The sequence below is a fragment of the Ambystoma mexicanum genome, chromosome 1p (genome assembly GCF_040938575.1).
Source record: "Ambystoma mexicanum isolate Mex_15411 chromosome 1p, UKY_AmexF1_1, whole genome shotgun sequence".
In the NCBI taxonomy this organism is placed as follows: domain Eukaryota; kingdom Metazoa; phylum Chordata; class Amphibia; order Caudata; family Ambystomatidae; genus Ambystoma; species Ambystoma mexicanum.
Window position 1 is genome coordinate 1,139,188,757 of NC_090921.1, and position 23,540 is coordinate 1,139,212,296.

General features: G+C 45.2%; 1 long non-coding RNA gene across 1 annotated transcript in view; it reads right to left on the bottom strand.

Annotated features, from left to right (window-relative positions):
- Positions 1–2,737: 2,737 nt before the first annotated feature.
- The window catches only part of LOC138449754 (uncharacterized), an 85,174-nt gene continuing 64,371 nt past the window's right edge, over positions 2,738–23,540 (bottom strand). Inside the window, exon 2 of the long non-coding RNA XR_011260176.1 lies at positions 2,738–5,941. This is a non-coding gene — a long non-coding RNA (uncharacterized lncRNA). The remainder of the gene's footprint in view (positions 5,942–23,540) is intronic.

Below are 23,540 nucleotides of genomic sequence, written 5' to 3' on the forward strand. Positions count from 1 at the left end.
TAAGTTACTTGTGTTTCCAATCTGTTCAGATCCCTTTTGGTGTTCTAGAGGTGTGGGGCTGATTGATGGTTTAGAAACCAATATTCATCCCTGGACCACTGGTGCCCGGGAAGTTGATTCATCACAAATAGAAAAGAAGCAAGCATCCAGTAATAACATCAAGGCAAACTCCAGAAAGAACTTTATTCAAAGCAAGGCTCCCTCAGCAGAATAGTCATCAATCATCCAATGCATTCTGTTCGTGAACTAAAACCCTTTATAAAGACTTCCTTAAGGATCTATGTTATTTGGGAAGTGCCTTAATAATAAGTATGCACATGCTGCTTTTTTTTTTTATTTTTATTTTTTATTTATTTATAAGATTTTACATATAGATAAACAAATAAATCAATCAAAACAATTAATACAGAAGAGTAAAGTATACACAGAACAGCAGAACATTATATATTCATAATCAGCCAGAAACTAGTAAATGTTCAGAAAGTCATCCCAAACGCTTCCATGCAATCTCAACTTCCATTGCCTCTTAAAAAAACACTGTTTCCATGCTGCTGTGTCCGGTTTCTGCCTCTGCTCCCCACAGTATCATTTTCACAATGCACATGCTCGGGCTACTACCAACAAACTACAACCATCTTGCGAATTTAAAAATGACCCCACTCATAGATGGAATTGTTGGAATTGACTTGCTAGCAGTGTATCGCATTCTTTTCCAATCTCCAGGCTACTTTAAGCTAGTCTCACATTCTGTTCAAGCACACGGTCTAAATTGTGGAACACAGTATGTTTTGCACAACAATGTACCTCCACCCAACCTTGCAGCGGGAATAATTTTGGAAAACCACAACAGGGCCCTTTGCCCTGTACTTTCAGATGCTTCTGTGGCTCACTGAAAACAATCTTCCCTGACTAAATAGAGGCATATGCATGATAGAAAAATAATGGACTCCTCCGACAATCCTAGATGGTTGATACCCATTGTTACATGATTGTTTCTTTAATTGCCTCCAGAAATATAATTTTGTAATAAGCATTGGCTACTCCAAAATATTTCTGCAGCTATGGATCTCTCAATCCAAGGAAAGGGTTTCTTGGCATTGTTTTAATGTTATTTACAACAAGAGGCGATCAAACCACAATGAAGTGGCACAAATATTTTGAAGAGAACGATTTAGCAGGGTTGTGTTGCTGATACATAATCTTCTTCAGCACCTTATGACAATTCTCTGGTGGTACCACACAAATGTCAGATTCAAATGTTGTGTAGGAGCCCACTACAGCTGTCAACGATGTGGTGATGATTTAGTTCAAATGCCCAAAAAGTGTGGTGCTACAGAGAGCTGTTGATCTTGGGCAGATATTCAAAGTGGGGCTATTCAATGGGTTGTGTGGAGTAGGTGTTCATTTTGAGGGTGTCATACTTGCAAGCCTGCTAATATGAAAAACATGGAGTTTGATAAGCTAAACAGTACTATATAATCTCCTAAAGGATGTTCAATCCTCTAGCTAAAGCCTGCTATAATTCATGCTCCATTGTGGGTTTTGCATGGCTGTGACATTGGGGTATACAAGGCAGGCGTCAACATATCAACAGCGGTATGGGATGACACCCCCAAGTGTTCTGCATGGTGCAATACCCGTGCAATGGCCCCAGCAGGTACAACAGCCTCACTATCAATATCAAGCACCCGCACCGCAGCAGATTCCGGCTCCAGCACCCAACAATACACCAGTGCATGTACAACAGCAAGCACAACAGCCAGCCTTCCATGTTTTTGACAAAAATGCTTTGCTACATGGCACAGTGACATCGTTCACAGGGGAAAGGGTGGTGGGTGAAAACCCTTTTGTATTCAAAGGGATGAACACCTATCCCAAATAGGACAGCCGATAGAGAGCCGAGACGTACCCAATTATGTCATTCACTGCTGACCCGGAAGAGAAACCCCTGGTAGCTATGGCAACAAATCATTCATTTTTATGGTTGACACAGGTGCAACAAAATCATGCATGAAGGAAGGGCACTTCTCCTTATCATGTAAAGTAATGGGCATGCAGGGATTCTCTGGAGCAATACCTTTGGTTTCATTTTCAGAAGATTTACCTATCAAAGTAGGTAACAAAGTGGTATTACCGCTAATATTGCTTTCATAGGCGATGCAGTAAATTTGCTGTGAAGGAATTTTTTAAGTAAATTGAATATGACCACTTCATTTTCAGAAGGAGAGGTAGTGTGTTCCATACAAGGAATTTGTTATGCTAGGGTCCTGGTGATAACACAAGCATTGTTCAGCAATGCTGCTACTAGGGTAGTACCCGTTCACAGAGATTTGTTTATGTATGGAGTAACAATGTTGTTCAGTTTAGTGACAGGCGTTCAAAGCAAGCCATAGAACGTGCCGTCAACATTTTTGTTCAGACCTGCAGTGCCCCAAGACCATGTCCCAGGAACCATTATTATGGTAGATTTAGAGGGGGTGTTGATTGGGGATTAGAGAATAGTGCTCATAGGGATTGATGTAGAGGGAGGTGAGTGGTGAACAGTTTTTAGCCATTGGCCCTGCTCAACCATTGAGTGGGGTGACTGACAGACAGTTGTTCGAAGATGCTGACAATGACGTTGAGTTGTGAGTTCCCTGTCAGATAAAGAATCAGCATAAGACTGCCCATGTCCTGAAAGATTAAAAGAATATCGAGGCTTAATACCATATAATAGAAATATGCCAGTCACAAGTACTAAGGTACAAGTACACTTTATTTTAGCAGAACAGCTGTCTAGCTCTCAACACCTGAAACGTGTGCAAGCAGACACCGTGAGATGAGAAAGTGCTGGACATTTCAAAAACATGAGTATTTATACATTCTTCTCACAATCCCGGCCACATTTTCAAGCCCCTCTTCGTGTAACACATTTACCTAGGGTACATAGTCTTTCCACAAAACTAACACTTCCTATGTTTTTCAAACATTGGACACGAAGGTAACAGTCCTTATTTTATTTACGTATATTTGGCTAACATTTGTTCTTAAGTTTAAAGTCAGCTTAGGTTGAAGGAGCGAAAACAAAGATTTCTGCAAAAGCACATGTTCAGCAATTCATCATTCTGTTTCACTGTTTGAACGGGGAAGACACTGTTTATACAGATGTCATCTAAATTACTGATTAGCACGGCTCTTGTTTAACTCCAAGGTTTCCTTAGTGCAGGACAAACAATCCACCTTAGCAGCTTCAGCATGTTTATCTACGTTGACACAATACAAAGTTCATTTTGCTCTGCTGGAGCCAAAACACAAATTCTAACATGGGACAAAAAGCAGGAGTTAATCAAAATGGTGGATAACTTAAAATGGCGGCGTAGTCAGCCTTGTTCAGGTTAATTCAATTGCGATTTACAGTGCGATGCGAATGTGCTTAGGCCAATGTTTACTATCTGATGGTATATATGTGAAATATACTTTTACAAACCCTCCTTTTGGCCTAAACCAGGAGCATTACTCACACATTAGCATCATCTGAAAACCATGTATCATCTTCAGAACAATCTGAACCGCTATCCTCAAAAACATTGACCGGCATTAACTCCTTTATAGCAATGTCCTGCATTACCAAGGCATTAGTAATCTTTCTGGGCATATGTGTCTTAGATTCTAATTTACCAACCACTTGTGCACAACTTCCCTCTATCATAGAACAAATGACAGGCAAACACTGTATGCAACAGCAGCAAAACAGTACAATGCCAAGGATCACCATTAGAACTGCAAAGATTTTCCAGCCCCAAGATCGTAACAAGTCCCAGAACCATGTGCCAATATCCCAGTTTCCCTCTGGAACGTGTACTTTAGTACTTAAGGTGTGCAATTTCTTAATTGCCTTAAATATGGTGATGGAGGGATCGGGTGCAAAAACACAACATGCAGCTCCCACCATTTTGCACACCCCACCACACTCAGCTAGAATGATGTCTAGCACCATCCTATTTTGAAGAGCCACTAATCTAATAGCATTTTGCTCTAGTGTCATGTTGTAAAGGATGTCAGTGGTTTCATTAATGGTTTTCTCTAAAACTCTCGCAAATTTTCTAATATCTTGGGAGTTTATTATCTGTCCCCAAAATGGCACAAATGATTTAGCAACATCACCCAAATCTGTGAGGAAGTGTCACCATCCTCATGCCGCCTGGGACGAGTTCTAGAAACTTCAGCAGTGTTGGTAACATATACGCATGGTAATAGTATACCTAAATCACAAGTACCCTCCCAATCTCTTGCCAACCAAGGATATGCCTCATTACCGCAAACAAAGTAAAAGGATCTCCTACATATAGAGGTCTATCTTCACTAGTTAGCACAGCAACATCCATACATCCCTTAAAAGTGCCCATTGGTTGGGAACCCTTTCTTCATATGCAAAATGGAACAGAGTTTGGACTATGGTTAACAGTATAGGAAGGAGGCATGGCATCTCTATTACCTGTAGGAGCCATTTTAAAGGTAATCATTGATTGGAAAGGTCTGGAAAGTCTATCATAAGGCCTAATAGAAGCAACATTTAGCTTGCTCCTATTCACAAACAGAGAACATCCTAAAAGTGCTAAAACTTATTTTTCAAACTCATTGAAATTAGTCCCATCAAAATTCCCAGTGACACTATTGTTCTATCGGCCAAAGAATAATGCCCTAAGTGAAGCATAATAAGCAGTAGTTAGAGGGAGAGTATGTATGTACCAGCCCAATCCCTTTTCCCCATGTTGTAGCAGATGTGAACATATCCAACAATTGGTCTTATTTAGAATGGCATGGGTTGCGTTCATGATCATCAAGAGGGTGTTGTTATGATAACGCCCTCTATTTTGGAGTTCTCGAGGATGAAGCGTGTGTGAATGCACATAAGGTGGAGACACAGTGGAGACATGCAGTTGGCAATAAAACATCAAGCTGATGTGTACTTTCCAGATACCAAAACCTGAATGTCAATGCAATCATAATACAAGCTGTTATTGTGATCATTATCCATTTGGTCCTTGGGGACCATGACCCTTAATGGGCAGACTCATTATCAGCAAAACAATCAAGATCCTTTTTTAGTATGAGTTGCCCCTAAAATAGGCATAGTTTCTCAGCATCTGTTAAGAAGCCTCACTGTTAGGCTCTTTTAATTCATCCCTGGGTGGCACTTGACCACGTGGCCTATCTTGATTGAAGGTAACTTTACCGGTCCCAGCCTCTTATTGTATGCAGCAGAGGAATGACGAGGGACTGGCTCAACAGTGGTTTCTTGTGGGCTTCTTGTGGGCACAGAATCCTAGCTGTACTTTCCTATTCTATTACATTAATGTAATGTCAGCAGGCCCTAAATCTAAATCCTGATCCGTGATCGCAGATTGTACCTTACAACTCCAGGTACTGAATGATCGGTGAACAAAGCATTGTCGTTTCCTGAAGAAGATGAAGAAGCAGAAACAAGATCAATCGACGGTGAAGAAGTAAATGAAGAAGCAGCAATCTCCCCAGGCCCCACGCGCTCAGGAAGGACTTTTAAAGAAGAAGCAACAATCTCCCCAGGCCCCACTGGCTCAGGAAGGACTTTTGAAGAAGAAGCAACAATCTCCCCGGTCCTCACGGGCTCAGGTAGAACTTTCGTGACACCCTTGGTGTCAATCAAAGCAGGCTCGTTGTGAGTGTCAGGATCATCAATTCCCTTCTTCTCCCCTTCGTCCTAGGGCAGAGGAAAAGGAATCTTCTTCACAAATGTCGTGTGGATTCAGTGTTTTATTCCGGTCTCCTATCCTGCAGTTTGCATAGCCAAAAGGATCCAGTGTGGTCCTTTCCAACGAGGTGCAAGGTAGGTGCCCCTCTCAAAATTCTTCACCAGGATCCACTAACCAGGTCGGAGTCCATGACCTGGACCCTTGTATTTTACAGGGAGGGCTGCTCGTACCTGTTGGTGAATCAAACACAAGTTTTGAGTCAACTGATCACAATAGTCAGACAAAAGCGGATATTCAATATCTTTCAACTGCTTGGGTCTCGGAGCATTCCATACATTGGCTGGTCTCCCCATGACAATCTTATAGGGGGAGAGTTAGTGCTGTCTTTGATTGTGCAGTCGTCCGCATTGATAGTAAGACTATTGGCAAAGCGGCAGGCCATTTCAGATTGCTGTGCGCACACACCTTGGCAATTTTGTTCTTTAGAATTCCGTTATGGCGTTCCACAAGGCCGGCACTCTTAGCATGTCTGGCCAAGTGGAACTGTTTATCAATCTGTAATCCCACACATACTTGCAGGATGACAGCAGCGATAAAGTGTGGACCATTATCGGACCAAATTACTCTCGGCAAGCCAAACCTAGGAACATATTCCCTAAGCATGGTCTTTGCCATTGACATTACTGTGGCATCTTTCAATGGGAAAGCCTCAAACCATTTGCTAAAGGCACAGATCACAACTAGGACATATGGATAGTTTTGGCAACATTCCTTCTCAGTCGTCAAAATGGATCACCTCTAAAGGCCTGGCGGGGGGACCAAAACTGCCCCTCGGTGATGGTGTTCCCTTCCCAATGTTATGTTGTAAGCATATCATGCAACTCTGGACCAAATGTTCAGCATTTTTCTGGATATTAGTGTTATACCAGATGGGATCAAACTGTTGGCAAATCTTTTTGGCACATATCTGTGTTGGGCCATGAGCCATGGTGACCATAGCAGTGACATAGGCATTGGGTAGCATTCATCTTTGCTTCTCATTATAAATTATGAACCACCCCAAATGCGTACTGACTATCTGTATATATATTTACACTAAGCCCTACAGAAATTTCTCAAGCTCTGGTTAACGCAATAATGTCGGCGGCCTGCACAGAATTATGCGCAGTTAGTTTAGTTTTTACAACAGTGCTTAATGTGGTCATTGCATAAGCAGCGGTGGATGTACCATCCGGAAGTTTAAAACAGGAGCCATCACAGAATAGCTCCCCTTGCGGATTCTTTAAGGGTGTATCAATTAAATCAATTCTGCCCTTAGTTTCTTGTTCTGTAATAAAGAGGCAATCATGTGACATTTCGTCACTGCAATCTTTCTCTTGTGAAGAAGGTAATAATTCAGCCAGATTCAATGAACAATATCTCTTAATTTGGATATACGGTGCAAATAGAATCCGCTCATATCTTGTTAATCGGGCTGATGTGAGATGTTTCATCTGCATTCTGTTTAATAGAAGGTCTACGGAGTGGGGTACCATCACGGTTAAAGAATGACCTAAACCCATACCCTCACTTTGTTTTACAGATGCAGCAGCAGCAGCTACAGCTTTCAAACATCTTGGCAAAGTGTATGCAACAGAGTCTAACGTGGAGGAAAAATAGCTGCATGGCTTATTCTTGCCCCCATGTTCCTGTGTCAAAACAGCCAAAGCAGATCCATCACATTCATTCGCATACAAAACAAAGCCTTTTTCATAATTTGGTGTGCCCAAACTGGTGCTGAACACAGCACAGACTTAAGCAGATCACAAGCGTTCTGGCAATCCATGTTCCACGGTAAAGGCAAAGAAATGTCCTTCTTTGTCAGTGCCAACATAGGTTTTATCAACAAAGAAACATTTGGGATCCACTGTCTACAATATGAGGCCTGACCTATTAAAGATCTGACCGCTTTCTGTGTATTTGGAACAGACATATCAGAACTGCTTTGTATCCATTCAGGTGCCACTCTTCTTCCCTTCTTCAACAGGAGATAGCCCAAATAGGCGACCTCCTGTCGACAATACTGAAACTTCTTCAATAAAGCCTTATGCCCATGCTCTGCTAAATGAATAAGCATCAACACAGTGCCTTCTTTGCAAGCAGCTTCAGAATCAGCAGCTAGAAGTAGATCATCAACATATTGCAACAATGTGCATGTGGAAGGTAACTCAAGCATATCAAGCTGTTCTTTCATAGCTTTACTATAGATGCTTGGACTCTCAGTGTACCCTTGCGGCACACAAGTGAATGTGAATGAGCATCCCCCTAGGGTGAACGTGAACAAATACCTGCTATCAACATGTACAGGGATACTAAAGAAAGCGTTTTTCAAATTCACAACACTAAAATGTGTAGCCGTGGCTGGAATCATAGTCAGAATTCGGGTAACATCAGGCATAATCGGAAACTGTGGAGCAACAACCTTATTAATTGCACGCAAATCAATAATAAAATGAAAAGGAATCGCATTATCCCCTTTCTTGTAAACTGGTAAAATCGGACTATTACACACATTCCCTGCAATTTCCTCAATTACACCTCGGTGTACGAAATCAGAAATAATACTTTTCAAAGCCTGATCACCTTCAACCAAAATCTTATACTGCGGAATACGCAGCAATTTAACTCCTGGTTTCAACACAATTTGAACGGGATACATTTTTAAACTTCCAATGTCATTATCATTAACTGCCCATAAACATGTCGGAACTTTATTCAATTGAATTGGTAAAGGCATAGACAAAAATTGTGGAATGGAAGTTTGTTGGGGTGAAATCGTTAAGTACACTCCATGTGGAGAGCAGTAAATCACAGCATTCAATTCCTAGAATAAATTCAATCCCAACAAATTTTTGCCGCAATTTGTCGTCAATAGAAATGGACAAGAATCAGTGAATGGTCCCAGTGAAATTGGTACCAGCCGAGAGACCGGACTTACCATTGGCGTACCAGAGAACCCTACAGAAATGTTGTTCTGCCCTGACAGTGGAATATCTGCAACCCGTGAATGATCACTAGAACACTTCTATGCTCCTGTATCTATCAACAAAAAGATGCTCCCTTTTCCCCACCTTCATTTCAATGAAAGGCCCTTTTTGATCGACGGGAATAGATATTGGTTCCAGACCCTGCTTTGGGCTGTCCTAACGGAACAGTATATGGTCAGATCGAAAATCCTCAGAAAAATAGACATTCAATGGATTATCAAAAATATTCCCACTAGTAACACTCTGTTGCTGATTATCGTGTGATGGTGTCTGTTGATTCTGTGCAAACTGACATCTACCAGTACCCCCTAACCCAGGATGGCCTCTGGCTCATCTACCCATGGCACCATATGTGCTGTTTCATTGCTGTTGGAGGATCGGGCATTGTGCTCGGCAATGACCCTCCTGTCTACAATATGCACACTGGTTCATGTGTATGGGACCCAGTTGTGCACCACCCAGTGGTGTAAATGGACTTCTAAACTGTGTATTCCTACCTCTGGCTCCTCTAGCTATTTGCTTCAATAATACTCTAGTTTTCAGATCTCCCTTCTTCTTTCCCACCTTCTCCTTCTCTGTATTAACCCTATTTTCATAGTACTGAGCCATGTGTAACACTTCAGATTGTGATTTTGCTTGCCATGCACTCTCAGAAGTCATGATCTGTGATTGGAATTCAGGCAATAATCCATGCACAAACTTATCAACAAACAGCCTCTTTCCTGGCTCTGTACTTAAGTCTTGACCACTAAAATCCGAAAATACTTGCTCAAATCTGTTAAACTACTCAGTTGCACTCTCTGACTTCAATTGCATGCAAGCCATACGCTTATTCCATATGATTCTTTTTTCAGGAACCAGAGTTTTCAATTTAGTCACTATTCTATCTGGCAACATCAGTATCACCTTTGGCGGTTTCTCACCGGCATTCCTTTCCCCATCTACTCGTACTAAGGCATTCCATGTATCACCTATCCCTGCCTGATCGTCTACAGTTCTAATCTGCTTCCACAAATCAGCAGGAAGGATCACGGGAAACAACAAATCTATATTACCCAGCGTGAAAACTGACAAATCCAAAACAGATTCAATTTCTTTATAAAATCATGTTCGATTCTTCCTGATATCTGGAATCGATTGTCTAATGGTATTCACTTCCTGTCTAGAAAATGGAACATGGACAAACAGTGAGACATAATGTGCTTCAATAGTAGTGGCAGGTGTTCCTGCTGCAGCATTAGCTGTAATCTCTACTTTTGGAACAAATGTCAGAGGAACCTCCCTCATTGGCAATTGTAAAGTAGGCAAATACGAAGGTCTATTAAGCAACAAGGCTAAATCAAGTGACAAAGTAGTCAAAGCAGTATCAGGCGAAAATGCTCTTTTATAAATAACCATCAAATCTGCGGGACAACATTCCTTTCGCTTCATAAATTCATCTTGTAGATACTCTACCATCACCTGCAACACTTTCCTTTGCATTGCCGGAGCATACTGACTAAACTAGTCATGCAATTCATTGGGAGAAATTGAAACATCTGAAATCCATCTAAGAGTGTTTCTTGTGCAAATGTGCATTTCTTCACTCAATGGTTTCAATGGAGGAAGAAATTGCTTCTGCACATATGAAGCTTGCCGTTCATTACCATCCATTCCATCTTCCTGTAATCGATCTAGCTCCCTTTTAAACTCAAATACCTTCTCTACATGCTCATATACTTTCTCTGCAGTGTCCCTCGAGCAGGCATGGACATTCAGATCCCTCAACCCCTGTGAGACATTCATGTCTGTTCAATCACTCAATATATCATCTAAATACGTTCTCATCCGTTCTATCAATATATTCTGTTCAGGAATACCCCCTTGATCAGGAATTGCAACTAAAACAGATGATTCATCACCCTCTTCTATGTACTTTTTAGCCCACGTGTACACTTCTCTTTTTCTGCCTTAGATACTTTGACACGAGTCACTATTCTTGGATCAGCTCCCACCCCTTCAACCACTACAGGTGGAGCAGAACCACCTGGCAAAGAGTCAATAGATAGCAGAGGCAATACCGCTGGAGGTACAGATGGAGCTATGGGGACGGCAACTGTCAGCAAGGGAGCAGGTGCAGGAGGGGGAACAACAATGGGAGGAAGAGGAACAACAATGGGGAGAGGAAGAACAACAATGGGAGGAGGCACATAAGGAGGTGGTGCAGTTGAAACAGTTCTATGTTCATTCAATAATTTATTAAGTAACTCATCTGATGTATGAACATCCTGAGAGGGATATATCATTTGCAGATCTAGTTGAAAAACCCTATCCATACTTCTAATGGATTCTGACTGTATCTGCTGATCATTCAATAATGCTTTCTCAGCATTCATCATGTGTCTACATGCATGCTTTTCTCTACTTCTGAGTTGCTGCATAGCTTTCTTCCTCCAATTTCTAACTTCATCAAATGCTGCATGCCTAGCCTTTTTTCTGAACAATACAGATTGTAAATGCTCTAGGCGGGCAATTTCAAAACTACCATAGATTGGCCACTGAAGTTTGGAAACATGTCTGGTCTGTCTGTGCCAAATTTCATTAAATACTATAGTTCCTAGGCCATACTTACAATACATAAAATAAGCCGGCGACCCATCGGGTGGTGTCGGTTGGCCTTGTTTCAAAGATTGGCTCTCTGTGTGGAATAACACCCTGAAACAGGATGACAATTTCCCAGGCATATCAAATCACTGGGCCTCATTACGACCCTGGCGGTACGGAGTGAACGGCGCCGTAAAAGGTGCCGGCGCCGTTCACTCTGTACCGCCGCATTATGAGTTCCCCTCGCGGGACACGATAAGCACGCCTGGGAAAACCAGGCGTGCTTACCGGGTCCCGCGAGGGGAAGAGGGAGCAAACAACGGGCCATCTCGTAATGGCCTGTTGTTTGCTCCCTCTCCCATTCCCATTCAGCCCTATAGGGGCTGAATGGGAATGGGGAAGAACCGTGTCCGGGTCCTTGGAGGGAGGAATTACCGGGCCTTCCGAACTCGGAATGACCCGGTAGGTCCTCATTCCAAGGACCCGGACCCCGACCTGATTTTGGCGGCAGCCATGCCGCCAATAGCGGCATGGTTACCGCCAAACTCATAATGAGGGCCACTGTCTTTACCTGGCATTGTTTGTTTTTGCAAAAACAAAACTGCAACCAATATCAGGACTTTTAAGAATAGGGGCACGACTCAACTGATTTCAAATTTCAAAGGGTTCTGATCGGATTAAAAATCATTGTGGCTGGCGTTTTTGCAAAACAGGCCTCGATACGGGGACCCTCGTCGTGATGTCCTACTAAACGCTGCTCACCATCCAGGGATCAGGCATGCAGTACTGCAGAGGAATCGCGTCTCAATTTGCAGGGGCCCCCTTCACTATCCGATCCCAGTTTGGCAGACTCGTCTTTGTCTAGCGATGTGACATCAATCCTGAGGGGCCCTATTCGGGGACCATCTGAAAGATTAAAAGAATATCGAGGCTTAATACCACATAATAGAAATACGCCAGTCACAAGTACTTGTTACGCTCACCTGGTCTCTGTAGGGGCGTTGGAGCATGGTTGGGCCCTACCTCGACTTGGCTCCCCTGTATCGGCTGTCTTCCCCAGCTGCTGCGGAGTATGTTGCTATGGATGCTGGTATCACCCCTGGCAGAGGAGGAGAGGTAATGAGGATGGCGCAGAGGTATCACAAATTCCCTCACCCCTTTCGTGCCAAAACGGAATGCGCAAGAGCCTTCCCATGCAAGCTCACCTGTTATTTTGTAATGCCGGGCTCTCTGTCCTGCTTCCTTCAGCAGGGGCGCGTAGAATGGTCCTAGTTGCTTCACTGGCCTGTGAAGTGGTGATCCAGACCGGCTGTGACCAATCCACTTGGAGGGTAAGTCTTTGGTTATAGTTATTGTTTGTTTTTCAATAATGTCTTTAACAATGAGTCTAGACTTGGTGGTAAGTAATAATGATGTCTTGTAATGTCTCTGCTCTTCTCTAGGCGTGAAGATGATATATCGGAAGCATGGAATGGAACTTGGGATTCCCCTAAGGATGATGGATTTTCAAGGTCAACAGGTAACTGGCCGTTATAATGGAAGTCAAGACTCAGGTATGATGTGCCCAAGAGTTTGTTATTATGAGGTTCTAACCTGTTGTGTTCTTTTCCCCTTGTAGGAGCAGTCCGACGGCATGGAGCAGAGTCCAGATGCTTGAAGATAGTTCAGCGGCTCCGGAGGAAGATATCGCGTTGAAGCGGAGAAGAAGCAAAGAGTCCCACATCGCTGGAAGTCCCAATCGGGTGAGAAAAGGCCCAGACTCCGATGGAATGCAGGTAGGGTGCGCGCACAGCGATGGAGTGGCTGGAATCGAGTAAGCGTGCCTTCAGCGACGGAGTGGCTGGAATCAGGTAGGTGTGCCTTCAACGATGGAGCGGCTGGGATCAGGTAAGCGCACCTTTAGCGATGGAGCGGCTGGATTCAGGTAAGCGTGTCTTCAGCGATGGAGTGGCTGAATCAGGTAGGTGCGCCTTCAGCGATGGAGCGGCTGGAATCAGATAGGTGCGTCTTCAGCGATGGAGCGGCTGGGATCAGGTAGGTGCGCCTCAGCGGTGGAGGGGCTGGGATCAGGTAGGTGCACCTCAGAGGTGGAGCGGCTGGGATCAGGTAGGTGAGATGATCTTCAGAGGATGGAGTACCAGAATCAAGGTGAAGAACAGCGGTAAGTGTCACGCTGCTAAGCAGAGTAACGCGAAGCGAGGCCAAGTGGTTGGGCTGGCCTTATATAGGCTGGCTCCGGCCCCTCCCTTTAAACACACCTTTTGGCTCCACCTGGCCCCGCCCAAGGGCTCCAGCACGTGCCTCTCAATGCTGTTCTATGGCCATGCCTTGCCCTGATGCACGTGCCTTAGCCACAGAGTGTTCAAAGCACACATTTCCATGAGCCTGGCACCAAAGGTGCCAGGACTGGGTCCATGTAGACCCTGAGGGTGATGAAGGCCTGGGCCCTTGCCCAATGGCCGTGACAGTACTAAGGTACAAGTACACTTTATTTTAGCATAACATCTGTCTGTCTCTCACCACCCCACAATGTGTGCAAGCAGACACCGTGAGATGAGAGAGTGATAGACATTTCCAAAACATGAGTATTTATACATTTTTCTCACAATCCCGGACACATCGTCCATCGCCCCTCTCCGTGTAATACATTTACCTAGGGTGCATAGCCTTTCCACATAACTAATACATGTTAAAACATTCTTGAATAGCTGGTTGTTTTCTGTTAAACACTTCATATGTTTTTCAAACATTGGACACAAAGGTAACAGTTTATTTCATTTACTTATATTTGTCCACCACTTCTTCTTAAGTTTAAAGTCAGCTTAGTTTCAAGGAGAGAAAACAAAGATTTCTGCAAAAGCACATGTTCAGCTATTCATCATTTTGTTTCGCTATTTGAATGGAGAAGACACTGTTGGTACAGATGGCATCTAAATTACTGATTAGCAAAGCTCTTGTTTAACTCCAAGGTTTCCTTAGTGCAGGACAAACAATCCACCTTAGCAGCTTCAGCATGTTTATCTACATTGACACAGTACAAAGTTCATTTTGCTCTGCTGGCGCCAAAAACACAAATTCTAACATGTGTCAGAAAGCAGGAGTTAATCAAAATGGCGGATAACTTAAAATGGTGGCGTAGTCAGCCTATTTCAGGTTAATTCAAATCTGATTTACGGTGTGATGCGAATGTGCTTGGGCCAATGTTTACAATCAGACGGTATTCATGCAAAATATATTTTTACAGTCCTGTACTTATGGACAGACAACCCTCATGACGTAGGGTTCTTGAAGAGCATAGGAGCAGTACGTATTAAGTTGAAGTAAGGAGCCGTGTTGCCCAGAATGCGACAGTACCCATTGCCAACAGAAGCAGATGAAGGGATACATGACACAATTGTTGCATTATGGTGTCAGGGCATTACAGTACCCTCTGAGTCCCTGTGTAATACAGTCATACACCCTGTCAACAAAGCAAAGGGCTCAAGTTTGAGGTTCATGCAAGGTTTGCGACCATTGAATAGTATAGTGGAGGCTGAGTTTCTAACTGTACCAAATCTCGCCATGAGTCTTTGCAACATACCAAAAGATGCCACACATTTGACTGTTATTGATTTGAAAGATGTGTTCTTTTCTATCCCATTACACCCTGATTCTGAATATCTTACCGTGTTTATTTACTGCAGGCAGCGATTTCAACACACAACACTTCCAAAGGAGTGCTGTGTGCCCCCTTGTATTTTCAACAGAGTATTGCATTTGGATTTGGGTAACATACATGTACCAAGTATGATCATTCAGTACGTAGCTGACCTTTCAATAAGCAGCACCACAGAAGAGATGTGCAGTGCAGATTCAATTACAGTACAGACATTGCTTGCAGACAAAGGATACAAAATAGATAAGGAGAAAATTCAATATTGCGAGAAAGAGGTTGTGTACTTGGGACAAATACTATCATCAGCAGGGAAAAGAGTAACTCTGGAAAGAGCTGCTGCTGTGCAAAATAAACCACACCCTACTGTCGTTAAAGAGATGCAACAATTCCTGTGCTTGTGTAACTACTGTAGAGCTTGGATTTTTGACTATTCTAGTTACACAAGAGCTCTCCTGCAGGGACTTTAAGAAGTACAGTAGAGGTAGGGGTCACTGACCTGTACAGGTGAAATGGTGACATGTTTTGCAGAATTGAAGAATGTTATCAGCAATGCTCCAGTACTAGCAACACTTGGTTATATGCAATATGTGTATTTATTCTCACATTCTAACTGACAGGTAATGACTGCTGCATTAGCTCAGCAAACAACTCTGGGGCACAACCCGTTAGCATATTACAGTGGTGTCTTAGATTCAGTAATGTAAGATAAATTCTCATGTGAGCAGGCATTGGTCTCTGCAGCATTTGCTATTGAAAATTGTTTGAACATCACTATGAGGTTCTCAGTTACGTTATATGTAGAGCATGCTGTGTTTTCACTGGAACAATCAAAATCCACATTAACCACATTAACACAGAGGGCCTCCACGTATGATGTGATCTTTTCCAGCTCATCAATTCATATCGTAAGATGCCACACAGTGAACCCTGTCATCTTTATTGCAATGTCCATTGAGGAAGGAGAGGAGGTGCATGATTGCGTTACTTATGAAGGCCCCAAAGATGATTTAATGTGGGCACACAAGGATGCACTGGAGGAAGAAAGAATCCTTTTTGTTGATGGTTCCTCAATAATCGATCAGGAGACTGACCAGAGACACACAGGTGCAGCAGTGGTGCGCCTTGTAGATGGGGAATATGAGGTTATAATTCAGAAAAGATTACCAACACATTATTCTGCTCAAGCAACAGAACGTATTACCTTAATTGAAGCATTAGAAGCAATTCAGAGATGCTTGGTGACCATTTATTTCAATTTGGCATTTGTCACCACAGCCGAACATTCAGTGTTGTCCAGATGGAAAAGGAGGAGGAATTGCAGGTCCGATGGCATGCCTGTACAACATGCAGCCTTGTTGGAGAGATCGATTTATGCATTGTCCCGCCCCCTCCTTTGTAGCAGTGGTTAAATGCACCATCCTATTACACACAGCAACGATGCAGTTGACAAGGCCACCAAGGAAGCAGCATAATATCGCGACCCAGATGTCACAGTGTATCCTGAGGAGGCAAATATGCAGCTACAATTTACAATTCCATACACTGCAATACCGATTACACAAACAATTGAGTTACAGGCAGAGGCACCCCAAGAGGAGAACGATTTGTGTGTGAGTAGGGGCTGCTCGCAGCCCCCGGTGGACCTCATTTGGAGACAAAAGATTACAGTTAAGGTGCTAGTCTCACATTACTTTCTAACGGTTGCTTTTGAGCAGCTGCACTACCCAGCGCATGTTTCAAAACAACACATTGCTGCTGATATTTCGGAGGACTGGTTTGTCCCCAATTTGCAAGAATGTCTCAACACATCTGTGGCAAACTGCACAACGTGCCAAGTTTACAGCACTGGCCAGATTCTCAGGACATTGCGCGACACATTACCCCATCGCACTAGCCCATTCTGAGAGCTTTACATGGACTATAGGGATATGTCTAACATGTCCAGTAATTACAATGACCTTATCGTTGTGGTATGTCCATTCATCCATTGGGTTGAGGCTGGCCCTTGTGCTCACCAAGATGCAAAATCTGCAGCACTAATTTTAGCATGCAAGGTATTTCCTCATTGGGGGGTGTGTGAGGTCCTAAAATCAAATAACGGAGCTCACTTTTTCAATGATGTATTTAAGGAGATTGCATCTCTATAAGATATTTTGGCATAAATTGTGCTTCATGTACAACCCTTAAGCCAACTGGATTTTAGAAAAAATGAACTGATTTCTAAAGAGCAAATTGTCTAAGTTATGTGTAACGTTAAGGAGGAACTGGGCACAATATCTCCCTCTGGCTTTGTTTAGACTGAGAACACAGCCGAGCAAAGACCACCACTTGTCCCTGAACGAGATAGTGCCAGGGAGAAGGATGCATACACCACTTACTCCTACATGCACAGCATCTGATGCTCACAGGACAGCAGGTGCTTTGGGAGAGGAGTTTCATGGGTAATGACATGAATTAACCAAATGCATTAAAGTGCTCTCTCGACAGATTCCTCCTAAAAAAGAAGATGCAGCTGTAACATCGGCGACTGATGAACTGAACTTGCTGCAGCTACAGTTATTTCCAGGAGAGAAAATATACATTTGTAACTGTGTCTGCAGCTTGAACCAGCAGAGGTTCCAGGGGCCCTTCACCATAGTGTTTGCAAAGCCTTTTGATGTTACAGTGAAGGAGTTGTATTACTGGGTTCACCTAGCCGATGTTTTGATGGCACCCGACACCGCTCCACTTTTTGAGGAAGCGTACCTAAGTAATGAAACCGAATAAAGTGCATATTGCACTACGTTACTGGCTACCCCATTAAAGTTTGAACTGACCTAATTATTGTGCCACTATGATTTGCATCGTGCATTGTGTTCCCTATTGACTTAGTACTGTGCACCACGTTCCCTTTCTGACTCAGAAGTTCATCGAGATTAATGTGCATCAGCTTCTACGGTCCCTTTTTGACATTACAGCTTATTCCAGTACCTTTTCTATAATGTTGGATTTGCCGTTTATTGCATCAATGTCTGTTTTTTTCTCTCCCTCTGCAGGTGCCACACCAGAGATGTTGTGTACTATATATATATGTTATGCTGTATATGTTGTTTTTTACTAGCAGGTTGTACATTCTTTCTATACGATTATTGTATATGGTGGGGGCATATAAAAGGGGCTTAAGGGGACTATGAAATGCTTTGAAAATGAAACACACTTGGGGATAACACGGATTAGCAGGGAAACTGCAGAGGAGACAGAGTACAATCGTTATAAGGGCATTATAATTGACACCATAGCTGATGTGCACCATCCTGAATTGGACAACATGTGATAAAATCACTTCTGTGATGTGGGGAGGGAGAGGTGAAAGGAGAGCTGCTATGTATGTTCTTTGATACCTCATGTGACAGCCGCACCCAAGTTGTATATGCCCCAAGCAATGCCACCTTGTATAGCCTGTGTCTGTACACTTGGCCCTGTGCAGAGTACAGAGTCTTTTCCAAGGGCACGCTGTCAAGGCAGTAATGATAGTCAGGGATGATGACGAATATGCCAAGAAGAAAGAACAGGCATAGTGCAAGGTGCGACCATTGTTGAAAATGGATGGAGCATTGTTTTCCAACAATAGATGGGTGGCAGGAGTAGTGAGCTGTACAGCGGGGGGGGCAGAGGGGCTACTGGGGATTCCTGAAGATTTGGTGGCATGTATGAACAGCAACTGTGGCCAAATATGCGTTTGCCATTTGCCAATATTGACTTGGATAGAGCTAAACGGTGCACCAGCCAAAGTACTAAGGCCAGCAGAGTACTCCTTTTGCTTTCGAGGGGCTGTCACTATACCCATAGAAATGAACCTCTGTTGCAACAAGACGTTGCTTATCCCTTATCTAACTGAGAGCACATCAGCATTAATGGGTGTGTACTGGTTGTGTGGACAATATACGTATTTACACCGCCTACCATCATGAAGGGGTGTATGCTCGCTGACCACCCTACACTCTGTGGTTTTAGTAGTTCCTGATGCCCATCTATCAGGTATAAGTGTGCCGGCCCCAGAACCAACTAAGAGCTCAAACATTAAGCAAGTTCGTCACTCACTAAGAGGTCATCACCAGAAGAGATCTACCTACTTGCCCAAAGACTCCTCTGCGGAATTAAAGGACATTCTCGACCAATACCGGTTGTTCACAAAGAGAGAACATTTTTTTACCTCCCTTTTGGTGCCAGGTATCCAGACTCCAGCTGATTCGAAATGGCTGCCGATAACTAGATGGGAGATGTTTCAAATGGTAAACCAGACAGAGCAGAGCATTAATTCAATAAGGAGCGAGTTGAGAGCCATTTGGTTTATGACTCCCCAGAACCTATAATTTCTGGACCTGCTCACAGCTATGAAGGGGACATCTGCAAGAAAATTGGACTGTCTTTTTGTATGTACACACCAGCATTATCAACAGTTACCATATCTTCCAAAAAAAATCTATAGGTCAATTATAAAATATTCTTCATTAGGATTTTAAAGGTAAAAAATCTCATTGCATGAGAAAAAAGTGCATATTTAGTCATAAAAAACAACAACAACAACTCTAAGAACATATACAAATATAACAATGACATAACACAAAATTCTAAAAATAGAAACTAAGATATTAAAATACATCAATTATTGATGAAACCTCAGAGTTCTGTCCTTTCAAGTGAGGTTCAGATCTCTCAGGATCTCTAAATACATTTGTGCAATTTGGTGTCACTCCAGATTATAAACTCAACATGTTTCATTCCTCTCTATCATAATGGGACTTTCATCAGGAGTGGTCATTATAATATTAGAATTTATGCAAAACTAATACAGATTCTTCTTTTACTGAAGCCTCAATCAATGTCCTCAGGGTATAACTGTTGATAAAACGAGAAAGACAGAATCAGCAAACTGCTTGTATTCTTTAGACACATTCAGAGGCCGATTCATGGAATAATTAGCGCGGCGCAAGTGGCCAAAAACGTGCGATTCGCATTGGAATAGCGAAAATCGCAGTGGAATAGCGAAAATCGCAGTGGAATAGCGAAAATCGCACGAAAAGCAGCGCACATCGATTCATGGAAGGCCGTGCGCGAGAAAACCATCGGACGTGCGATAAGAAAGTGCGCGGCGCACGTTGGCGCACAGGCCATCTAACGGCATGCGCCAGGTCACAGCGAAAATCGCACAGTCCACAGCGAAAATCGCACATAGCGCGGCGCACGCAACAAAAGTAGGCGGAACACGGGGCGTAACACTCGGAATGGGGAACAACTTGCCAAAATGTGGGCGTCACGGGGGAAGCACAGGGTAAAAGTGCGCAGAACGCCCACACGCTCGCCTACAACACGTATTCATGGAATAGAATAGGTCAAAAAAGCGCACGCTCAAACCAGCGCACAGGCACAAACACGACCGCCACAAGAAAGCAGGCGGTAGCGTCTCAGCGGCTGTAAGAAATGTGCGCCAAAAGGTGCGCCAACAAATAGCACCCATATACTGCCATGATGAATGTCCTATACTGTGGCCCTCCAGGACAAATGACGTGCAAAGGGGTACCCACAAACACGGACACGCTGACAAAAAATACGTGTGCGCGGGAAGTCTCACACGCGATTTGGCCGAGTACGTGGATTTCAGGGGTGCGCGGGAAGGTCCACACGCGAATAGGCTGGGCGCGTGTATTACAGGGGTGCGCGGGAAGTCCCACACGCGATTACAGCAGGGTACGTGTATTTCAGGGGTGCGCGGGAATTTCCACACGCGAATAGCCTGGGCGCGTGTATTTCAGGGGTGCGCGGGAAGTCCCACACGCGATTACAGCAGGGTACGTGTATTTCAGGGGTGCGCGGGAAGTTCCACACGCGAATAGCCTGGGCGCGTGTATTTCAGGGGTGCGCGGGAAGTTCCACACGCGAATAGGCTGGGTGCGTGTATTTCAGGGGTGCGCGGGAAGTTCCACACGCGAATAGCCTGGGCGCGTGTATTTCAGGGGTGCGCGGGAATTTCCACACGCGAATAGGCTGGGCGCGTGTATTACAGGGGTGCGCGGGAAGTCCCACACACGATTACAGCAGGGTACGTGTATTTCAGGGGTGCGCGGGAATTTCCACACGCGAATAGCCTGGGCGCGTGTATTTCAGGGGTGCGCGGGAATTATCACACGCGAATAGGCTGGGCGTGTGTATTACAGGGGTGCGCGGGAAGTCCCACACGCGATTACAGCAGGGTACGTGTATTTCAGGGGTGCGCGGGAAGTTCCACACGCGAATAGCCTGGGCGCGTGTATTTCAGGGGTGCGCGGGAATTTCCACACGCGAATAGGCTGGGCGCGTGTATTACAGGGGTGCGCGGGAAGTCCCACACGGGATTACAGCAGGGAACGTGTATTTCAGGGGTGCGCGGGAATTTCCACACGCGAATAGCCTGGGCGCGTGTATTTCAGGGGTGCGCGGGAATTATCACACGCGATTTGGCTTGGTACGTTTATTACAGGGGTGCGTGCGAAGTTACACACGCGATTAGGCTGGGTGGGTCCTGTCACCCTCGACGGCCCCTGCAGGCAGCCCACAAAACAGGGGACTACCCTGCACACCTGCTCATGTCTCCCACCACCCCCACCCCCCCAGTCACCAGGGGCACCCTCCACCAGGCCCCCACTCATGTCACCCACCACCCCCACCCCCCAGCAGTGCAGGGGCAGGCTCCACCAGGCCCACACTCATGCCTCCCACCACCCCCACCCCCCCAGTCACCAGGGGCACCCTCCACCAGGCCCCCAACCATGTCTCCCACCACCCCCACCCCCCACCATCCAGGGGCACCCTCCACCAGGCCCACACTCATGCCTCCCACCACCCCCACCCCCCCAGTCACCAGGGGCACCCTCCACCAGGCCCCCAACCATGTCTCCCACCACCCCCACCCCCCACCATCCAGGGGCACCCTCCACCAGGCCCCCACTCATGTCACCCACCACCCCCACCCCCCCAGTCACCAGGGGCACCCTCCACCAGGCCCACACTCATGTCTCCCACCACCCCACCCCCAGCAGTGCAGGGGCAGCCTCCACCAGGCCCACACTCATGCCTCCCACCACCCCCACCCCCCCAGTCACCAGGGGCACCCTCCAACAGGCCCCCAACCATGTCTCCCACCACCCCCACCCCCCACCATCCAGGGGCACCCTCCACCAGGCCCCCACTCATGTCTCCCACCACCCCCACCCCCCAGCAGTGCAGGGGCAGCCTCCACCAGGCCCCCACCCATGTCTCCCACCACCCCCACCCCCCAGCAGTGCAGGGGCAGGCTCCACCAGGCCCCCACTCATGTCACCCACCACCCCCACCCCCCCGCCACCAGGGGCACCCTCCACCAGGCCCCCACTCATGTCACCCACCACCCCCACCCCCCAGCAGTGCAGGGGCAGCCTCCACCAGGCCCACACTCATGTCTCCCACCACCCCCACCCCCCAGCACTGTGGGGAACCTGCCAGCAGGCCCCCACACATGTCCCCCTGGCCCCAGGTCCTGACGATACACAATCATGGCAGTAATGGCCAGCATACCCAGCACAAACACCCAGGCAAGGATTGCATCCACCCACATAGTGAATGCAATCACATGACACAACCCCAATGCCAAGCATGCAAAAGAACACATGTCCGTCACACACACATACACAATGGGTGCAAGTGAATGTCAAAACCCATATCATGACATGTAACAAACCAATGAGAAAATAACACAAGTGTAAGAAAATATAAAAAATGTATTAAATACCAAAAATAAGTGAAATTTTCAAACATACAATGATGTGGCTAAGTAAATAAATGGTCCATGTCCGAGAACAAAAGTGATAAACAAAAAAACAAAGGAAAAAAAAATTAAAATGAATTTGTCCAAAGCAATATCATGTAATAGGAAATTAATGAAAAACCATTACGTCATGGTGAAAACAATAAGAAATTAAAAAAATGTATCTCCCAAAAAAACAAACTATATACAGGAATGTTCCAGGGTCCATGAGCCCAACACCAAAAATGAAACCTACCACTAACTAATGAAAAATATATGTACAAAAAAGTGGCCATTGTCCGAGCGGTCCAAAATAATAAAAATAAATAAAGGAAACCTAGCACTAACTAACTAAATAACTATATACAAAGGCAGCGGGCAAGTCCTGCGGCTCACTTGGTGATGTTGCTGGCCAGGGCATCATCGAACTCCATGTCGATGTCCTGGAGGCGGGACTCTGTCCTGGCCCCGAGGTCTCGCAGGGACAACCCCATGTCCACCTCAAACTCCCTGCGAGCTTCCTCGAGGCACTCAGCCCGCCTCAATGCCCGACGCATGGAGAACTCCGCCCTGACCATGGCGAGCCGCTCCTCTTCCGCCCGCTGCCGCTCCGCACCTATCCGCTGGCCAAACTCCTCCCACACGGAACACACCACCATCCCAGGGTTGCCCTGCCCTCCGGCCGATGCCTGACCCTCTGATCTTGATGGCCCCGAGCCATGATGCCTCCCACGTCGAGCCCGCTGCTGCCTCCGACGCCACTGCCT